Source organism: Rhipicephalus microplus, chromosome X, assembly GCF_043290135.1.
Source record: "Rhipicephalus microplus isolate Deutch F79 chromosome X, USDA_Rmic, whole genome shotgun sequence".
NCBI lineage: Eukaryota > Metazoa > Arthropoda > Arachnida > Ixodida > Ixodidae > Rhipicephalus > Rhipicephalus microplus.
Genome location: NC_134710.1, coordinates 55,708,088 through 55,729,837, shown reverse-complemented (window position 1 = coordinate 55,729,837; position 21,750 = coordinate 55,708,088). Strand labels below are relative to the sequence as shown.

Genomic DNA, 21,750 nt, shown 5'->3' with positions numbered 1-21,750 from the left:
CGACGCCAACATGCGTTCAAGAAGCTTGCACAACGTACACGTTAAAGCAATCGGCCAAGAGAGGCTGCTCGGGTGCTTTCTCGGCTTTGGTATCGGCACAACTTCGGCTTGCTTCCACAATTCAGACCGCTCTCCGGTCGTCTACACTGTGTTAAGCGTGTCCACTGAAGCCACTGAAGGTAAGGGCCATCGATGTTTTTGAACACTTCATAGGAGATCCCATCTGGTCCTGGTGCCTTGCGTACTTTTGCCTGGTCAATTGCTGCCTGGAGCTCTGCCATCATGCACGGTGCTTGCATGCCTTCGATGTCTGACGGACTGGGAGTTACGCCAACCTTTGGAGGCAGGTTACACGAGCAGTCGAATTGTGGTGGGGCCAGGTTGTAGGCTGGGAAGAGAACCTTAACAATTTCTGGAGCGAATTGGTTTGGCGTGCATCCAGAAGACAGACACGCACTGGCCGCTGGGTACGGCGTACGCGTGCCTAATTCCATGCTCCGGAACGTTCACCACATTGAGGCGGATGAAGACGATGGAGCGAGTGACACACACCAGTCCATCCACCGTTCCCGGGCGCGACGCTTCTCGCAGTGACGCGCTGCAGCGGTGAGTCTGTTGACGTTATCACGAAGCTCAGCGGCGGCCGAATCTTGGTTTAAGGCTAGCTCTGCACGACGCCATGCTGCCCACAGACGCAGAAGATTCAAGTTTAAAGGTGGTCTGTTCTCCTCTACCCAGCTTGACTGCATGGTGGCTAGTACAGCTGTGATTAACACCTGCAATTGATCAGACGATTTATCAGCAATCGAGGAGTCCAGTTCCTTGCGGAATAAGTCCCAGTTGGTTGTGTAGCATCGACGTCGGAGGCGGCGCTGTTTATACGCTCCCAAACCGATTATCAACGGATGGTCATCCCTTCCCCAGCAGTCTGGTTCTATGTCCCACAAAACTTCACACATGCCCAACCTCTCCGAGAAATCGGGCGCATACGGTGGAGCACAAGGATGATCCCACCGACGTGGCCGGGGCATTCAGAAGGACAAAGTGCGCGTCTGTAAATGTGTCTAGAACGATGTTGCCTCTAGCACTGGAAGAAGGGTAGCCCCACGACTGTTGAAGTGCATTGAAGTCTCCCCCAACTAGCACTGGGCACCCATAGTCGGTTCGACGCAGGAGAGCCAGCCACTCCAAACGCAATCGATGAGCGCTGCCACTATACGGACGCACGTAAACTGAAATCACAATCACGTCAGTACGCGGAAGTCTAACGAGCACTGCCACCACTTCTTGCCACTGGTTACACCACGGCAACAGGAGAACTTGCGTTTGAGGATATGTAGTCACAACATACACTGAAGTCTTGCCTGGAGGTCCCAACGTCGATCAAGGATGGATCAGGAATTCAGCGTCGATCAGGGATGGTTGGAGAAGCATACGCAGTGAATCTATGGATGCGTGGAAGCGAATTCGTTTCCTGTAGAAGCAGACACCAAGCGGGGAGCTTCCCCAGCGCAAGGCGATAGGGAAGCTCACCAACTTTTTTTTGCAAATCCCCGGCAGTTCCACTGCAGGACACAGTGGTGGCGCATTGTTTTCGAAAGAGCGGTCATTGCGGTGGGAGGTTGGCGAGCAACATCTTTGATAGCTCCTGCAATTGCACGGCAACAAAGTGGAGGAGCTCTGCCGGAGTCATTGTGACTGGTGCTGACGCGCTTGTGGAGAATGATTCAGGCACAGAAGACGCGTACGGCACGTCTGTACCGCGCGTCGCAGTTGGTCTAGCGGGTCGAGTGAGATGGGTTCTGCGTTGAGCGAGGCGCTTGACTTCCATTTGGAGCTGCGCTATATGTTGGTCAAGCTTCGCCAGATCGTCTGTCGTCGTAACACTAAATTCAGGCGTGCTCTCAGCCTGCTGAACAAATTTTTGCCCCGCTTGACGGTGTCGCTGTACGTGGTGGCTTCATAGCAAGCATTGTCAGGTTCTACCGATGCTGGTGTGTTCTCTTCGGAGAGGGACAACAGTTCAAATCGATTGCGAGTCAGAATGTCAGCATCCCTTTCTTTTTGTGTCACTGAACGCTGGCGGCGCTTGCGTTGGCGATGGGCTTCGAGAGCCTTCTGTTTAACTGGACAATCTTTGAACATTATATCATTATCGACCGTTTGGCAGAGCCCGCATTCGTACGTGCGCGTCTCGGCGGACTCCATGGAAGTGTCTACGGGTTGGGGACAAGAATATCACATGTGACCGGTACGAAAACACCGATAGCAGTGTACCACACCGGGCTTGTACACATGAAATTGCAGGATGCATCCATAGTACGTAATGCGGCTTGGTGGCGTTCGAGGACCTTGGAGAGTGACCAGGCACGTGCGTCCACGACCAATATAACGAGCTGTGATAATCTTGTGAGTGGAGCAGGTCAAAGCAGCGACGCCTCCCGCGATTCTCCTGTGTAAACCCCAGTGACCACATACCGACGCAAGTCCGAGCCGGAACTCAAGTACGCTTGCACTTGCACGGTACAATAAGCTGTGACTGGAAGAGTTCGGAGTTCGGTGAGGCGGTCAACATCCGCTAGCGAACGCAGTCATACGGATACGCTGTTGGTGGGATGGTGAATGATGAAACCTTGAAACGCGGTGGTTTTGAGGCAGGCGTCGAAGGCTGACTGAACGAGGCGATTTGACAATTTTGATACGCCGAAGCCCTCAAGTGGTTTTACGACGACCTTGTACTTAGAGTAAGTGCCAGGCGAGGCAACAGCTGCCGGAGAGGGGCATTGCCGCTTGCTTGCCGGTGTGCAGACAAATCATCTGCATCCATTTGTGAGTCAGCCACGCGTTTCGCACTGCATTTCGGAGTGGAGGCTGGTTGTGATGGCTGCATCATAAGCTCCGCTGCAGCCGTCGGTACTGCTTCCCATGAAGAACGCGGGAGCGCCGCCACCGCCAGATGCAACCGGTGAGACGCTCCTGGTGAGCGTCCCACGCACAACGTTGAAGCGAACGGCGCCAAGGGTGGTTAGTCCAGGTCGTCGATGGCGTTCGAAAGAAGAGAGCCTCGGAGCGACCCCACGGTCTCGTCCAAATCGTCCGGCAGGTCTGTCCTTAGTCGGTGGGGCCCGACAGCTGGGCGTCGTTGCGTTGAGGCAGGGCGCAGACAGTGCGGGAACGCCGGTGAGGTGATGGTCGCGCGAGCCGATGCTATCAGCCGGTATTCATGGAGCTGGCGAAACGCGTCCGTTCTCGTCGGCCGCTCAGCTGCGTCTCCCGTCCTTGTCTTCATTTTCGCACACCAGTTTACCGTGAAGTATCAACCAAATCGCTCAGCTGCACGTTTTACAGCGAGAGCTGTTATGGGACTACAACAAGGGTTGCATGTGCCCTATACCTGTCCACCGCCACCGCCGGTGTCAGCAACCACTATCGCGCGCAAAAAAAAAAAGCTTGACTCACTGCCACTTTGGAGGATTGGCTAAGAAACGAGTAATTAGATACAGAAGCTTCAGGCATAATTTTTCATCGTCGTCCGCCGCGCGGGTATCACGCTTCTCCGAAGACTGACGAAGCATGGCGTAGTGAATGCATTTATATAACAAAGAAATTATGATGATTTATGTGGTATTCGGTACCCTGCAAGTGTAGCAGTTAACTAAAGAAAGATTAAAACAAAAGCTCTGAAAGGCCGCTCTTCCAGCATTAGCGGTGACTGCGTTGCGGGTTCCGCGCAGGCATGGCGGTTTTTACTGAGCCAAGATGCGTTCGGAGGAACGTATGTATTTCATCATGTTCTCGGTGCACAAAAACGCAGCCACCTATAACCCGAACGAGACAGTTCATGTGCTGTCGCGAGAACTGAACCGCCGCGCATCTCAAGGGGTGCTCTCGTCGGGAGATGATGCTGCCGAAACCGAACATTTAATAAAGAAAGAGAATAGCCGGCTATGCAGAATATAGCAAGTATCATCGTGACTTGCAGCATATTTTCCATCCGCCTCACCCAGAATTAGATCGAAAACAGGTGATGGAATGGCACAAATTACAAACCATTCGTAACCCACGCCTGCTGAAGTACACAGGATGTTTCCAGAGATTTACTCCGACTTGTTATGTAAATCTTGTAAAATAGAAGCGGCCTCTCTAAGCCACATGCTGCGAAGGTGTCCCAAGCAGCGAAAAGACTCCCCGGAACCTCTCCGAGATTGATGGCATAAAACGCTATTCAGCTCCGATCTACAATATCAAACCTGGGCTATCCAGCAGGCCAGGTAGGTTGCAGGGAGAAAACGTTGCTGACAAGGTCTTCAATCCTCCATCTGAGCGGTCTGGCATGAACCAGTAACTAGCCGGTTCTCGCAATAAAGTTGTTTCCTTCATTGAGCAGAACTGCAGTTTACGACGATAGTTATAGTGCCAGAACAAAACGACGACACAGAGACAAGAAGGACACGCGTTATAACGTGCGCGTTCTCGCGCTGTAATTATCGTCATGCCATACCAACTAGCCCAAGCTGCCACACTGTAGTTCACGCTCGGCAACCCCCCCCCCCCCCGATTCGCCTTCGCAAAAACTATTATACCGGCACGCCCTCTTCGTCATGTAGTAGTAGTAGTAGTAGTAGTAGTAGTAGTAGTAGTAGTAGTAGTAGTAGTAGTAGTAGAACAAGAAGCACGAAGCTTTATTTTGAGGGAAGGGGTAGGAAAGGGGTATTCAGTAACATGTTGGTTGAGGCCCCCAAGTCCAGGGCCCCACTGGCTTGCTCTGCTCCCCTAACTTGACCCGGAAGCACTGTGATTGCACCTCTGAGTCCGAGCTGGCAAGTTGTGCCCCCCACTGCTCCGAACTTCCTACAATGGTGTTGCCTAATAAAGATTCCAAGATATCTGGCTTTAGGCCACACTCCCAAGAGATGTGATATAATGTTGGCAAACCACCGCACCACGGTCAAGCGTCACGGCACAACGTAGGATATATTTTGCTGAGCCATAATAAATTTGAAGACTCCCGTCTGCACCGAGCAGAAACCGGTAGCGTCTTTCCCTTCAAGCGATTTATAAGGGGGGGAGGGGGTTGCACTATATTTTTGTCGTCTGCTCAGGCTGGTAAGCGAGAATGTGTTGTGGGGCCATTAAATGGGATTCGATCTCGGGAGTAGTAGTAGTAGTAGTAGTAGTAGTAGTAGTAGTAGTAGTAGTAGTAGTAGTAGTAGTAGTAGTAGTTCCCTCTTATGTGGCTCACACATTCACAGGAGGTGGGGAGGGATTATTCAACAATCGACCATATCAATTTTGGTAAGCGTATCTACGTCCTGATCTCTGAACGTGTGTGACTAGCGCACGTTTTTCTGCTGGCCCGATTTGTCTGGCGTGGAATGCAATAACTCGGATGGGCGAGAGAAGAGGTACAAAGCTAGAGACCAAAAGAGAGACATAAAGAGAAAGAACAGAAACAAAAAGAAAAAAATATAGTAGGAAAAAGAAGCAGACACAAAATATGGAAAAGACAGAGATCAAGACAGAAAGGGAAAGAAAGAAAAGAAAGACAAAAAAGGAGAGGAAGCAAGAAAGGGATAAGTGCAGGGAACAAAGAAAATGAAAGAATCAGAAACAAATTACACCATCTCCCACTAAAGGGAACCATGTGTATACATTCGAAGCAGCGGGCGCTATCGCTTACACTGAAGGCGTCGACGCTGGCACTCATGGCGGCGCCACGCATAACAGAAACCTGGGGAGGCGCAAAGCACGCAGTGATGTATCAGTGTTTTCAACTGGAACGTGCCAATCGCTGCTGATAGGCGATGAGAGACAGAAGACTTCGAATGGACACAGAGAACCGCAGTCTGCATTTAGTTAACGCGCACGCTGCACATCTTATTGCGATAGAAATTATATGGACGCTCTCGGCTGCATTTTGCCGCCGGCGTCAGCGTCCATGTCATGCACCGTATATATATATATATATATATATATATATATATATATATATATATATATATATATATATATATATATATATATATATATATATATATATATATATATATATATATATATATATATATATATATATATATATATATATATATATCAAAAGCAACGAACGTGTTATTCGAAGGCCGTAGGTTCGATTCTTGCTCACGGCTGGTTATTTTTTCACCCACTTTTCTTTCCTATTTACATTCCATTTGTTCTAATAACTTCCCCTATAGATCTCATTAATATTGCGTTAAAACACGGAAAAACGAGCCCTTAGGTATAGACTTCTTTACGTTATATATATATATATATATATATATATATATATATATATATATATATATATATGCATATGCCCTGACGAAGGCCGGTCCACGGCCGTAACGTTGGCAATAAAGCATCGTTTTTCGTTTGCTCGTTCGCTTCTTCTGGTGACTTTATATATATATATATATATATATATATATATATATATATATATATATATATATATATATATATATATATATATATATATATATATATATATATATATATATATATATATAAATTGTAATGAATTAATGAATCTGAGTAACGGACGCTCTGCTGGCAACGAAGAAGACGATGATGATCGGTGGCTGCAGTAGTAGCTCGCGCACGCCGTTCGCCATTAGCCAGACCTGCCTGTTAAAGCTCATTTTGCCAAGCTGCGTCTGAACCTTTCTCGACGTACAACACCTCTATTTTAAGTGGTGGAGGAGCCGGGGTTCCCATCAACCTGGAACTTCGCAATCGGACGCTACCCTCACCGTTCACCATGACTGCTCCTGGCCCTTCTCAAGCTGCCTCACCAACGACAGTCTACTGTACTGGCGCGCCTCGGCAACGTGACCCACCAATTTTTCGCGGCAACGATGAACAAGACGTCGAGGACTGGCTCGTCGAGTACGAAATCGTAAGCGCTTCCAACAAGTGGAACGCCTGCGACCAGCTCACAAACGTGCGCTTTTACCTAGCTGATGTGGCCAGCCTCTGGTTCAAGAACCACCAAGGCGAAATTACCAACTGGTCCGCCTTCAAGACCACAATCTCCGCGGTCTTCGGCCGTCCCGCCGTGCGCCGGCTTCGCGCGGAACAGCGTCTCCGTAGTCGAGTCCAGCGCAGGGACGAGACCTTTACGAGTTACATTGAAGATGTCTTGTCCCTTTGCAAGCGCGTCGATGAATCTCTAACCGAACGCGACAAAATCAAGCACATCATCAAAGGAGTTGACGACGACACCTTCCAGATGCTCGTCGCTAGGAATCCACAGACCGTCACCGATGTTGTCCACCTCTGTCAGGAGTACGACGAGTTGCGTAAGCAGCGTGTCTCGACGCGCAGGGCCGCAGAAGATACGGCTGAAGTTTCCGCCCTCGTACACGACGTCGCTGCTGATCAGACCGTCTTACTCCCCCAAATCAAACAATTCATTCGTGAGGAAGTTGCGCGTCAGCTTTCTCTTGTGGCCGAAGCATCCGCGCCAGTGACCTCGTTAGACCCACGTCTACGCCAGGTCATTGAGACACAGGTCGCGCAAGCACTGCCTCCATCGCCACCTGTCCCTACGCCGCTGACCTACGCTGCCGTCGTTGCTAGACCCCCAGCCCCACCTGTCTCTGGCGCATACCGGGGCACCGGGTCCTCCTACCCTACGACGCATCCTACATACACGGCACCCCATCCCGTTTCGCCCCCTGCACCTTCTGTCGTTAACCCATGGCGCACCTTGGATAATCGACCCATCTGTTTCGCATGCGGTTTCGTGGGACATATAGCACGCTACTGTCGCCGTCGCAACTTCCAGCCTCCAGACCATGGGAATTCTGCAAATTACCAGGCTGCCCAGAATCCCCGGCGACCGTCTTCTCCTATCACCGACTCATTGTCCCCACGACGCCCCGTCGATTCTCGCCGGTCATTACCACCCCGTCGCCGATCTGTCTCCCCGATGCTTCGGCGCACGAGCCCCGCTCGAGAGGAAAACTGACAGCCGCAGTTCCGGAGGCAAGAACTGCGTCGTCGTCGAACTTTCTAAGACCTCCTCTTTGTCCGTCCAACGAAATTGATGTGCTAGTAGAAGGTGTTGCTGTACGTGCACTTGTCGACACAGGCGCCGTCGTTTCTGTAATTAGTGAAAAACTGTGTCGCGATTTGAGAAAAGTTACAACGCCGCTTACGAATCTTGCTCTGCGTACAGCCACCTCCCATTTCATCGCGCCGACAGCTCAGTGCACAGCACGCGTTTTTATTCAAGATGTTTGGTACGCCGTCAACTTTGTTGTTCTCCCACGTTCATCTTACGACGTGATACTAGGATGGGATTTCCTTTCTACCCATCAGGCTCTCGTCGACTGCGCTCGTGCTGAACTCACGTTGACGAATCCGTGCCTTGATATCGACCACCACAGTCCCTCGAAAGTGTTTGCCGCAGCTGACGTCCGCATCGCGCCGTTGTCCGCCGTCCTAGTACCTGTGTTTTCCCCTGCTGCCACTAACTCGACGCTCCTGTTCCAACCAACTATAGCTAGTGTGCAACACCGGACCATCGTCCTCCCGTTTGCCGTCATCAACTTTTCCAATGGTTCGGCGGTACTTTATGCGTGCAACGTTTCTGCTTGCCCGTACATCCTGCTACGCGGTGAGTGTCTGGGAAGCCTCGAGACCTTAAATTGTATTTTCGAAGAACCGATCTATCCAGACAAGCCATTTCTACCGACTTGTGCCATTACACCCGCAACTGACGCTAATGAACCTATGGATGTATTCCGCAAGTCCATCGATTGTAACCTCACGCCTGGGCAGCAGAAACAGCTGATCAAGCTCCTACAGCGTTTTCGAGCCTCGTTTGACCACAATCAGCCTTCCTTAGGTCGAGCGTCATCTGTTGTACACCGTATAGATACCGGTCAAGAGACGCCATTACGGCAGCGTCCATATCGTGTGTCAACTACCGAACGCCGTGCCATCAATGAACAGGTTGACGACATGCTGACACGTGGCATAATCGAACCGTCAAGCAGTCCCTGGGCCTCTCCAGTTGTGTTGGTGAAGAAGAAGGACGGATCCATCAGGTTTTGCGTGGACTACCGGCGTCTCAACCGAATCACGCGCAAGGATGTCTATCCGCTGCCACGCATTGACGATGCCTTGGACTGCCTACAGGGAGCCGAATTTTTCTCTTCTTTAGATCTCCGCTCTGGATACTGGCAGGTACCCATGGCAGAGGCCGATCGTGAAAAAACTGCTTTCATCACACCCGACGGGCTTTACGAATTCACAGTGATGCCCTTCGGCCTCTGCAACGCGCCAGCTACTTTCGAGCGGATGATGGACTCTATCCTTCGAGGCCTCAAATGGAACGTTTGCCTTTGTTATTTAGATGATATTGTCGTCTTTTCAACTGATTTTGCAACCCATTTAACCCGCCTCGAGAAAGTCCTCGCGTGTATTTCTGCCGCGGGGCTGCAACTGAATCTGAAGAAGTGCAATTTCGCCGCTCGAAAGCTTACGATCCTTGGCCACGTGGTTTCAAAAGACGGCATTCTTCCTGACCCTGCCAAACTTACAGCCGTTTCAGCGTTTCCCAAACCGACCACCATGAAAGAGCTCCGAAGCTTCATAGGCCTTTGCTCTTACTTCCGGCGCTTCGTCCGCAATTTCGCGACGATCATCGCTCCTTTGACCAAGCTCCTCGCCGGCTCCAGAGACCTTTCAGCCTGGTCTGCCACCTGTGACGACTCTTTCAATGAACTGCGCCGCCTCCTCACGTCGCCGCCTATTCTGCGACACTACGACCCATCGGCACCCACAGAGATCCACACCGACGCTAGTGGTGTCGGGCTAGGCGCTATTCTTGCACAGAAGAAAGACGGCTTCCAAGAGTACGTGGTTGCCTACGCAAGCCGAACTCTTAGCAAAGCCGAAAGCAACTATTCTGTCACCGAAAAGGAATGCCTCGCCATTATTTGGGCGATAGAAAAATTTCGACCTTACGTGTACGGGCGCCCTTTTGACGTCGTGACTGACCACCACGCCCTCTGCTGGTTGTCGTCATTGAAGGATCCAAGCGGTCGCCTCGCCCGATGGGCATTACGCCTCCAAGAATATAATATTCGCGTGGTCTATCGCTCCGGCCGGAAACATTCGGACGCAGACGCCCTATCCCGTTCGCCTCTACCCCCTGACCCGGACTGCTGCGAAAGTATAACCTGTGATGCCACTGCCGTCACCATCGCCGACATGCCATCTGAGCAACGCAAGGACCCTTGGGTTGCTTCGATTCTAGACATCCTGGCTGGGCGGACGGCTTCCCCCCCTTCTCGCACGTTGCGTCGGCAAGTGGAGCACTTCGCCACTCGCGACGACGTGCTGTACCGACGCAACTACGCACCCGGTGGACGTCAGTGGCTACTCGTGATTCCACGTCATCTGCGATCCGAAATTTGTTCCAAGTTTCATGACGACCCCCAATGTGGCCATGCAGGTTTCCTGAAGACTTATTCTCGCATACGTCTCCGATATTACTGGCGTGGCATGTACCGTTTTATACGACAATACGTTCGGGCCTGCTCGACGTGCCAGAGACGAAAAACTCCCCCTTGTCACGCCAGCGGTACCTTGCTACCCTTACCATGCCCATCTCGACCATTCGACCGCGTCGGCATCGATATCTATGGTCCCCTTCCCAACACTGCTGACGGTAACCGCTGGATCATAGTTGCCGTCGACCATCTCACGCGGTATGCCGAAACTTCATCCCTTTCCTCGTCTACAGCAAAAGACGTTGCGACTTTCGTTCTTCACAACATCGTATTACGTCATGGAGCACCTCGGGAGTTACTGAGCGATCGTGGTCGCGTATTCTTGTCAGACGTCATCACAGCATTGCTGCGTGAGTGCCACGTCGTTCACCGCACTACAAGCGCCTATCATCCTCAGACCAATGGAATGACAGAGCGCTTCAACCGCACCCTTGGTGACATGCTGTCTATGTATATCTCGTCAGACCACTCCAATTGGGACCGAGTGCTCCCGTTTATCACGTTCGCTTATAATACCGCCATTCAAAGCACTACAGGGTTCTCTCCTTTTTTCCTCCTTTACGGACGCGAACCTTCTTGCACTATGGACACCATTCTTTCGTACAAACCTGACTCTTCAGAGTCCACGACTTTGTCTCAAGCCGCTACATACGCTGAGGAATGCCGCCAACTGGCAAGAGCATTCACAACCCAAGACCAAGGACGCCAAAAGCACCACCATGACGCATCAAATAACACCACTTCCTACGATCCAGGTTCACTCGTCTGGCTGCATGTTCCCTCTGCTACACCTGGCCTTTCTACCAAGTTGGTCCCCAAGTATCACGGCCCATATCGTGTGCTACAAAAAACGTCACCGGTGAATTACCTCATCGAGCCACTGGAACCATCTTCTGACCAACGTCGTCGTGGCCAGGAAATTGTCCACGTCTCGAGACTTAAGCCCTGCTACGACCCTCCCGTGTTTACTTGTCCATAGGTCGCCAGGATGGCTCCTTATTTCGCGGGGAGTAATTGTAATGAATTAATGAATCTGAGTAACGGACGCTCTGCTGGCAACGAAGAAGACGATGATGATCGGTGGCTGCAGTAGTAGCTCGCGCACGCCGTTCGCCATTAGCCAGACCTGCCTGTTAAAGCTCATTTTGCCAAGCTGCGTCTGAACCTTTCTCGACGTACAACACCTCTATTTTAATATATATATATATATATATGTATGTATGTGTGTGTGTGTGTGTGTGTGTGTGTGTGTGTGTGTGTGTGTGTGAAAACGCAAGAAAGAAAAAATACAGAAAAAAAGCACTCCAGAACGCGGAATTGAACGTGGGACCTCTGCATTGTGAAAGCGAGGCGGAAAGCTCTGAGCAAACCCGAAGAACATTCCGCACCGTCCAAACGGTCAGCAATTTATATCTACCACTAACTGCTGCTGAGGTTTCGGCATTACCAGAAGGATGGCGCAATAAGCGCACGTCGCCACATCGTGCAGCGGCGCCCGCTCTAATCTCCTACGCATATTTTGCCCGGCTTAGAGAAGGGGAGCGACGCTCCCTCGCGCACCCTTACCTCGCGGTGGCGAGGAGGGTAGGATCACAAGCTTTGGCTGGCCTCGGGCTTTGCGTGGAACGATTCTGCTGTAGTTATCAGGCGCACAAAGGTCGCTGCAATCATTGCCGTCTCCGTTCGCGAAAAGCGCACGCTTTTCAGACTCAGCGAAGTAACGAATGAGACGCTTATTCGCATGCAGCCGTACCTGTGAGTACGTTTCATGCGTAATTTGTGCGCGAGAAACGCGGGACACGTTTCGATCTGCTTTCCATTTTGCGCGTGACCTTTCAAATTGTTGCTATCACGTTCAATGCTCCGCCTATGCGGCAAAGCTGTGACTTTTTTTTATTCAATAACGCACAGGAATAATCTCCCACTGGCACTACTTTGGAGGTGAAGATCCAGTGCCTATATATACGCGGTGCCCAGCCAGTGAACGGTTATGCAGCGCGAGCAGCCGGTGTTTTCAATCAAGAAGCTCGCTAAGCAAACGCTGCCTGCGTCGGCGTTGGAAGGCGAAAGAGGGGGAGTGTAGGAGAGAACAAAGTGGGAGAGAGAGTAGGTGCATACGCAGTGAAGCGCTGACGCCACCGGGATCAAGCTCGCTCATTAGGTGCTTTGCATCTAATAGGACAAATATTCAGCGTAGCTTGCACTGGAGGATCAGTGCTAGAGATGGCCAAGTTACTGGGCATCCAGGGAGTCCTGGCTGTTGCTGTTTTTCTAAGTTTGAATTTCAATGGCAGATCTAGATCAAGTTTTTCTGCTCTTAGCGGAGCAATCACGTTCCAATGGCGGATCGGTAGCCTGAATTGTGTGTTCCAATGGCAGATTGAGAGCAACCGCAGATCACGGATTGCTCTGTGGAGCAAGAATTCTCCACCGAAATCGGCGTGTTTGACCGGTAGTTCAAGTGACGTATCCTGTGCGCTCACCTTTCATCCAATCACCGATGGATATCCGGAAAACGCTTGGCACTCCCTCGCACCCCCTCGTGCTCCCTCGGTAGATTTCCGCTCACCAACAGCTCCCGTCCAGACGCGCGCGTTCCAATTGCAGATTTAGCAAGAGCAATCGTGCTCGGATCTGCGCGCTCCATTCGCAATCCGGCCAAGTGTTCGCAATCTGCCATTGAAATTCAACATAAGTCCTGCAAATATCCTGTTTTTTATCGTGTACTTCTTTTTTTCTTCCTCCCTATCTTTTTCTCTTTCATGGTATTCATGTGACTCTTTCTCTTCTGTATTTCTATTTCTTTGTATGCTATGCATTACTCTCTTCCCTACCCCTCTTTTTCGCTTCCCTTTCCCACGTCCTTGTTATATTATCCTATGCAAGGCTTAGCTAGTGTGATTAGATAGCCGAGTGATTAAGGCGCTTGCCTTCGCGTCGTGGGTACGCGGGTTCGAATCTCGCCTCACAAAGGGATTCTATCTATCTATCTATCTATCTATCTATCTATCTATCTATCTATCTATCTATCTATCTATCTATCTAGCCACATACGACTTTTAGCTTTCCTCGCCCTTTAGATAATGGCATCGACACTAAACTTGGTGTGGCATAACATGACTGTATAAAGAACATATTTGACTAGTCATAACATGAAAACCATGACATGGATGTCATGAATGTAATGATTTACATTTCATGGTCCTACAGCTCTTGCGGTAATTTTGTTCAAATGTCATGTTGTAGAACTGGTATGGTATGACATGATTGCATGGCGAACACAAGTAACATGAAAATCATGCTAGCTCCGCATATATGAAATTTTGTGTTACATGACGTCCATGGATGACGAAATATATGACTGGTGCAAACATAATTCTGACACACGTGTCGTGTAAGAACATGACAACATACCACGCTAATATCGTGCGCACGGCCGTTTCTCTAGCTTCACATATACTAAATTTGGCATCACGTGACGTGAACAGATGGCGAAGGTAAAGGGCACATCCAAACATGATAATCATGACACAGAAGTCATGTACGACGTCATTTACCTCCGCATCGTAACGTTGTGCTGACTTTGAAGTGACATATCAACCTTTCTCATTCGTGCTTCTCATATCATTGATTCCCACTGTGCGTGGGATCTGCCTTTTTTTTTTTCTCCGGAAGTTCTCTCTCCATATATATTTTTCCTGTTGCTCTCTCTTCGTACTCGGTGTCTCGTCAAGGAGGTTATTACATGCCGTGCCGGAGAAATCGGAACACGTGTTCTGGTAGCGAAGCAAAAGATGAAGATGACGATAAAAAAGAGTGCGTGCATGTTCGGTGATGACTCGTGACGCCGCCCCAGCTGTGCCCGTGCGCACGTGTTTTGGAAGTGACGCAATCGCTCGGTGAAGTTCTCAAGCCCGCGGATTATGCCTTGCGCCCGGCTTAAACAGCTGCGCTTTTGAAAACAGAGAGAAAAAGAAGGAACGAGATGAAGAGAAACAAAGAAGTCAGCCCAGCTCCTCTGTCTGGCGCGTCTTTTCATCGCTAGAGCAAGCTGCGCCAGTTTTTAACGCGGTAGCACTGAACAGCTCGTTTCGCGAAAATTGTGGCATTCACGTCGTTGATTGTGAGCGAAAACTCATCTTGTCCCGGAACAAAAATTGAGAAAAATGCAAATAAAGGTTTCTGGGTCCAAGTGAAGATCGAACCCAAGCAGTCCGCGTGGCAAGTATACTTCTATAACATATAGATGTTTTACCACAGAGTCGCGAGATTTCCTAAGGCTCGTTTGAAAAAAAAACAACAACTAGAGGACGCTTCAGCTCCGTCTTCATGAGCAGATCGCAACAGCGTAATTGGGCCTCGTGCTCATCGCTTTCTGAACTTATAGCCTGCTTCGGTGCATGCCTCAACAGTGTCGTTACGAAACGAACGACCGTGCGCGCAACATTACCCGTTTCAAAGTGTCATTGAATGCCTATTGCAAGCGCAGTTAAGTGCCTACTATGATATATTCATTCCTTTTGTGAATCTGCGAAGGGCCCCCTACGCGTCCGTATAGGCACCGCACACTGACCAGATGGAGCTGCGTTGCTCACACTGCCCCGTCTCAAAGTCTTTGACATTCGCCGTTAGGGATACGCAGCAAATAGACGTGTACTCGCGTCCCCCATATAGAAGACGCGCCATATAGACGCCACCGGGAGCGGCCGCGTTTCGCGTGCGCTCCGGCAAAACTCCTGTTTCTGACTGCTTAAGTCATTCAGTGGCAACTTGAACAAATGTGAAGCTTTCTACGGAATTGACCGCATCATCTGAAGTGATTTCAAGTGAGTGCTTTGCAGTTCGCCTCCACGAAGATCGACTTTTTGGCAGCGTTCGACTACCTCGGTGGGCCTGCCGGCAAGGCCTACCGGCTAGGCCTACCAACATGGTCATCCACAAAACAGAGGGAGAGGAGCTTCCCTCCGCCGAAGCTCTCGACGATGATGAAGGCAGCTGGCGTCAAGTGTATGCCAGGGCCAGAAAGCCTACTTCGTCCCCGAAGAAATCGACGCCTGACATCAACACTTCGCAAGAAGAGTCACAGAAAGCTCTCCCATCGACTCGTCGCACTGCAACCAAACCCCCTCCACTTCCAGCGGACGACTACGAAATAGTTCTGTGAATACTTGGAGGCCTCAGCTGTGCTGACACTACACTTCCGAAGCTCATCCTTTCCGTCCTAAAAGCGGCAGCGTTCACAAGCTCCCTACATGACCAATACCGCATCAACTCTGTAAGCAACATTCTGCTCATAAGTACACCGGACTCGGCACGCACCGAAGCATACCACCGTATCAAATCCATCAAGATGGACGAGCGCAGCTTTGAAGTGGTCCCCCACATTACCAATCCATCGAATACCTGCCGAGGGGTCATTCGTAATATTCCTATAAAACACACATCTGAAACCATCTTGTCAAGTCTGTTGGACTATGACAGACTAGGCCTCATCCTGACCGGACGTCGCATGTGTTCCACAACGTCCATCTTGGTCACCTTCAGAGGTAAGCGCGTGCCTTTCTACATAAGTTATCAGGGTGGCATCACCAGATGCGTACCCTATCGTCATAAGACGGAAGCCTGTAATTTCTGCCGCAAACTTGGCCACAGACCAGGCGTATGCCCAGGCACCCCTCAGCCTTTATGTCCAATGTGTGGCATTCCGAACCCACTCCTTGATCACGAATGTGAACCTAAGTGTGTGGTGTGCAACAGTGTCTACCCCACCGGCTCGCCCCAGTGCCCACAGCTCTACAAGCCCAAACCAAAGCACGCACCCTCAACTTTCCAGCAAGATGCAGCTTTATTCCTCGACCCAAGCCCATCTTTCAAGAATGCTCCTATAGAGGACGCTCACCCAGTATCACAAGATAGCAAAGCCGAAAAAGCCGCAGCCGCAGCCGAAGCCGCAACAAAAGCATTCATCAAGACCCCAGCCCTCGGACTGGCCCTGAGCACGAGGTGAGCTGGGCTGATGTAGCCTCCCCTGGAAGCTCCATTCAGAAGCAGCTCAAACTATTGCAGGACGAGATGGCTAAATTAAGGGCAGAAAATGCAAAACTACGCCTATAGCTTCAGTCCTTCAAACAACCATCTACCTCCCCACACCTCCCCGCCTCATCTTTCACCCCTACGCCTATCTCACCAGCACCAGCTACTCTCTCAACCACCCCTATAGCTAGACACCCCGCTCAACCATCTGCGCAAAAACGAAAAGTCTCGACTCCCACATTGTCATTCGATGAGCGAGTAGACCAAGTCGAAGCGAAACTAGAGAAGGTTGACAAAGAGAAAGAAAAAGTAACCAAACTTCAGAAAAAAACTAGACAATTTTACTACCTTCTCCACAGCTTCCTTGCAGAAGCTACATGAATCCGTGGCCTCGATACAACAAGCCATGTTACCGATGCAACAAACCCTAGATAGAGTCACGCAGTGGATCGACACGGTCCACGCTAACCATCCAGAGCTTGCCAAACTTAGGCCAAATCAACTTAGCGAAAATGGCTCCTCGTAACCGCACTGAACTTTGCGTATGGCAATGTAACTGCGGGGGGTTTCGCCGAAAAAAGGCAAACCTCCTGCAGTACATCAAATCACAAACTACCTCTCCCCCAATCATTGCGTTACAAGAAACAAATGGTGTAGTGCAGCTGCCGGGTTATAGAACGCTTCAAAACCAGGCTGATGCCAAACCAAACACTGCTGTCTTAACTCGGAAGCATCTTACAGTTACGTATTCAAAATTTGCTGACATCGACATTGAGCACAATTTCATCCAAATACTACCTGATAAACTTAACTCGCCATTCCTATACATTCTTAACGCATATAGTAGACCACAAGAGCAAAGGCACCGCTTCGAATCCCTATTTGCCCGAGCTACATCCTCGGCAGGCAAACACACCCTCCTCATAGTGGGGGATTTCAACGCCTCCCACCCAGCGTGGGGTTACACCGCATCTACACCGAAAGGTAGAGTCCTCTGGTCCCATATTCAGGCACATCGTTTTACGCTGCACAACGACCCGGAGGGGAACAGTGTGAACAAAGATACATCCCCCGATCTTACCCTCACTCACAATGCCCCCACAATGGTTTGAACTAACACCCAAACTAATCTTGGCAGTGATCATTACATCATTAGCATTACTTTACAACTAAAACACAGACCCATTGCACCTAAACCACTGATGCTCACAGAATGGGACAAATTTAGAGAGACCCGCAACAGCACCTCTCCCTCACGTATTGCAGACCTTACCGAGTGGACTCAACAGCTTCAAAAAGATGTTTAAATTCCCACGAAAACTCTACCCCCCGACACCCCGATAACTATTCTCGACTCCAAGCTTCTCCATATGTGGGAAGCAAAACAGTCACTTCTGCGACGGTGGAAACACCAGCGCCACAACAGGAAACTCCGCATTAGGATAGCGAAGCTAGACCAACAAATCGAGCGATACACGACTCAATTGGCGGCACAACAACGGGGTCAGCTTTGTGAAGGAATGCATGACCACCTCAGTAATAAACGAACGTGGCAACTTCTTAGACATCTGCTAGACCCCAGCACTTCTCGCGCACGACACTCTCATGCTATCACTAAACTGTTACACAAGCACAATGACCATTTAGGAGAGCTCTTCGATAACCTCCGCACGTTGCAGTTACCTCAATTACGTAAGGATTCTATACCATCTTACACAGGGAAACCTAATGAGTCATTAGATGCGCCGATAACGGAAGCGGAAGTTAGGCACGCCCTCGCAACACTCCGTACCACGTCGGCTTCAGGCCCAGACCGCGTTAACAACAAATTACTTAGAAATCTTGACCCCATTTCTATTAAAGCTTTGACTGAGTACTTTAACGACTGTTTTGACACGGGCACCCTTTCACCTTCGTGGAAAGATGCCGTAGTCATATTTATACCTAAACCGAACAAAGCTCCCTTGGTAGAAAATCTGAGGCCCATTTCCTTAACATCGTGTCTCGGAAAGACTATGGAGCATGTTGCGCTTGCACGCCTCCAGAGACACGTGGAGGATAATGGACTACTGCCTCCAGAAATGATGGGTTTTAGGGCCTCACTTTCAGCGCAAGATGCGATGCTTCACCTTCAACACGACATCATAACTCCTAATCAGAGCGAGGATACTCAGGCAATCCTTGGTCTGGACATACATGGAGCATTCAATAACGTAGCCCATTCAGCTATATATGCTGGCCTAGACTGCATTTCTTGTGGCGCTAAAATGTACTCTTACATCAAAAGCTTCCTCATAGACCGCACAGCTACATTAACATTAGGACCAGAACATTCCTCGCCCTATACACTAGGCAGTTTCGGAACACCTCAACGGTCCGTGCTCTCTCCAATCTTTTTTAGCCTGCCTATGCTACCGATACCCAACGCTCTTCAACGTATCCCTGACTTGAACTTCTTCATCTATGCCAATGATATCACCTTATGGGTGAAAGGAGGCTCAGATGGACACATTCAAGACACCCTACAAACAGCTGTAGATATAATAACAGCACTAATATCTCCAATGAATCTCTATTGTACCCCGAATAAATCAGAGTTACTCCTTCTACCAGCTCATCATCGGAACAAACACGTTCCAATGATCGAAGTTCACATAAATGGGTGCCTCATTCCTAGAGTATCACGCATTCGTGTGCTAGGTTTATTTATTCAAAACAACCGACTTAATACGCACACACTCGAAGCTTTACGCAATACCGTTGAAAACACCCTAAGAATGATAGGAAGAATCTCAGGGAAAAATGGAGGGCTCCGAGAGTCAGAGCTACTTCGTATAATACAAGCTTTTGGGATTAGTAAAATCACATATACCCTCCCTTACCTTCACCTTAAATTAGTAGAGGAGGAATCGGTCAACACCCTCCTCCGCAGAGTTTTAAATACGCGCTAGGCATTGCAATCAATACCTCTAACGCACTACTCCACCAGACAGGAGTCATAAATACCTTATGTGAAATCAGTGAAGCCCATTTAACAGCTCAATGCGCAAGGCTCGCGACCACAAGCGCAGGTCGCCACATTTTATCGTCTACCCGAATTAACTTCACCTCCCTCACCAATGCTAAATACAACATTCCCCAAAACATACGCAAACAATTACTCATACCACCCCTTCCTAAAAACATGCATCCAACATAGCACACTAAGCGTAGAATCCAAAGAGCAAAAGCTCTTCAGAAAAAATTGCATGGAGACAATGACGTGCTCTATGTTGATGCGGCAGAATACCCATCCTCCTCAACCTATGCCCTCTCTGCTGTCGACTATAACGGCAAGGCGCTCGCAACGGCATTCGTCACTGTCAACTCTTCGAAGGAGGCAGAAGAGGCTGCCATCGCTTTAGGTCTATCCATCCCCAATATCACTATGATTGTAAGTGACTCCAAAACTGCCATACGCAACTTCAGCGCAGGTCGCATCTCATCACCTGCCCTTTCAATTCTTAAGAAACATCCTCCCACGCAAGACGTTGCTCTCATATGGACGCCCGCGCATGCGGGATTGAGTGGCAATAGGCGGCTCATACCTGTGCTCGAGGAATGACCGGCCGAGCGCAGGCCTCTGATGGCGCCTTAGACCACGCTGCCTTTTTCAGCGCGAGAGATCGTCTTTTGACCTTCCACAATATAACAAATCACTGCCGCCTACAGCGCACTATATACCCCCCCCCCCCCCTATATCATGGAGCTTCACTCTATCATAAAATACTATGGCGCCAGTTACAGACCCGTGCGTTTCATACCCCATCTTTTCGCCATCTTATACACCCTGCGATATACACCTCCCCTTTGTGCATTTTCTGTCAACAAAGAGCTAACCTAGACCATATCATGTGGGGGTGTACTCGAAACCCACTACCTAATTTTCTGCACATTAATAGTAAGGAGCAGTCGGAGGCTGCTATGTGCAGCTCAGCGCCCGAGGTCCAAGACCAGATCTTGGACTGGGCCAAGAGGGTAGCGGAGACCTACGCTGGGTAGGCTCCTCTGACACTCCACCACCACACCTTTCCCTCTTAGGATAAATAAAGTTTTTCTCCTCCTCCTCCCCCATATATCCCAACCACAATCCGCTGGCAGATGCAGGGCGCGAAACGCGTGCGTCGCGTTCTATTTTCATTTAGGCCGCCTCAAAGTTGCTTTCTTTATCCGCTAGGCTATATATTCTGGCGCTGCAGTCAGGCAGGCAAACTCGACTGAACGGTGGCTATAAGGCAACGTGCGAACTCACGCAGCTTCTCACTTTGCTGATGGTCCTGTTGCTGATCATGACGAGAATATATTTGTGAGCGCTTAGTAATAGGTGGCCCTTTACGGGGGGGGGGGGGGGGACGACGACACCAATTTGTTACTCAGTTAACATCTTTTAGGGCTTGGCGCCATTCTATGCCTTTTCTTTTAAACAGCAGTCCGAACATATTTTACGGCTCTGTAGTAGAACACCTGCTAGCCGCGCAGAGGGCCTGTGCTCGACTCTCACTCAGGCCCGGAAAGCTTTATTTATTTTATTTGCATCTTCCGCAATTTTTCAGCCATGAACAAGATGACGATTAGGCCTCACAACCAACGACACCGACGCCGGAATTTCTGCAAAGTGATCTATTTACCGCTATCGCGTTAAAAACACTGTGTGAATGTCATTTAGTACAGGAGGAGTATCTTTAACGCGTCATATTTTGTATATTGCGTGGCAGGAGCGCAGAATCATGCCAGGCGTCTAAATATGTGAATTGAGCAACGAGTCAGGTGTTTAAAAGGGCCGCCTGTTACATAGCACTCAGAGATCTTTGTTCATCATCAGTAGTAAAAACCACCAACAAAGTGAGCAGCCACGCAGGTTCACGTTTTGCCGTACGTCACGGAGGAAGAAATATTTAGGAGGTGAAACTCCCGTTGGAACGGATGTCCGCAGGCGCCCAGGTAACGTCACACAAAGTACAAAAATAACATACTCTGTCGGCGGTGCTTTGCGGCGCGAAGCCACTACCACGAAAATCAATAATAATAATAAATCCGCCAGGGTTTTCTGTTTTTAGACACTCTTTATGTGACCATCACCCACATTTGCAGGGTACCCACTACACCTTATAACATTGTGTAGTAGGCAGGC

The 21,750-nt window shown here is 49.7% G+C and overlaps 1 protein-coding gene across 1 annotated transcript in view; it reads right to left on the bottom strand.

Annotated features, from left to right (window-relative positions):
• The window catches only part of LOC119176065 (oxysterol-binding protein-related protein 6), a 172,712-nt gene that overhangs the window by 129,038 nt on the left and 21,924 nt on the right, over positions 1-21,750 (bottom strand). The gene's annotated exons all lie outside the window — the stretch shown is intronic.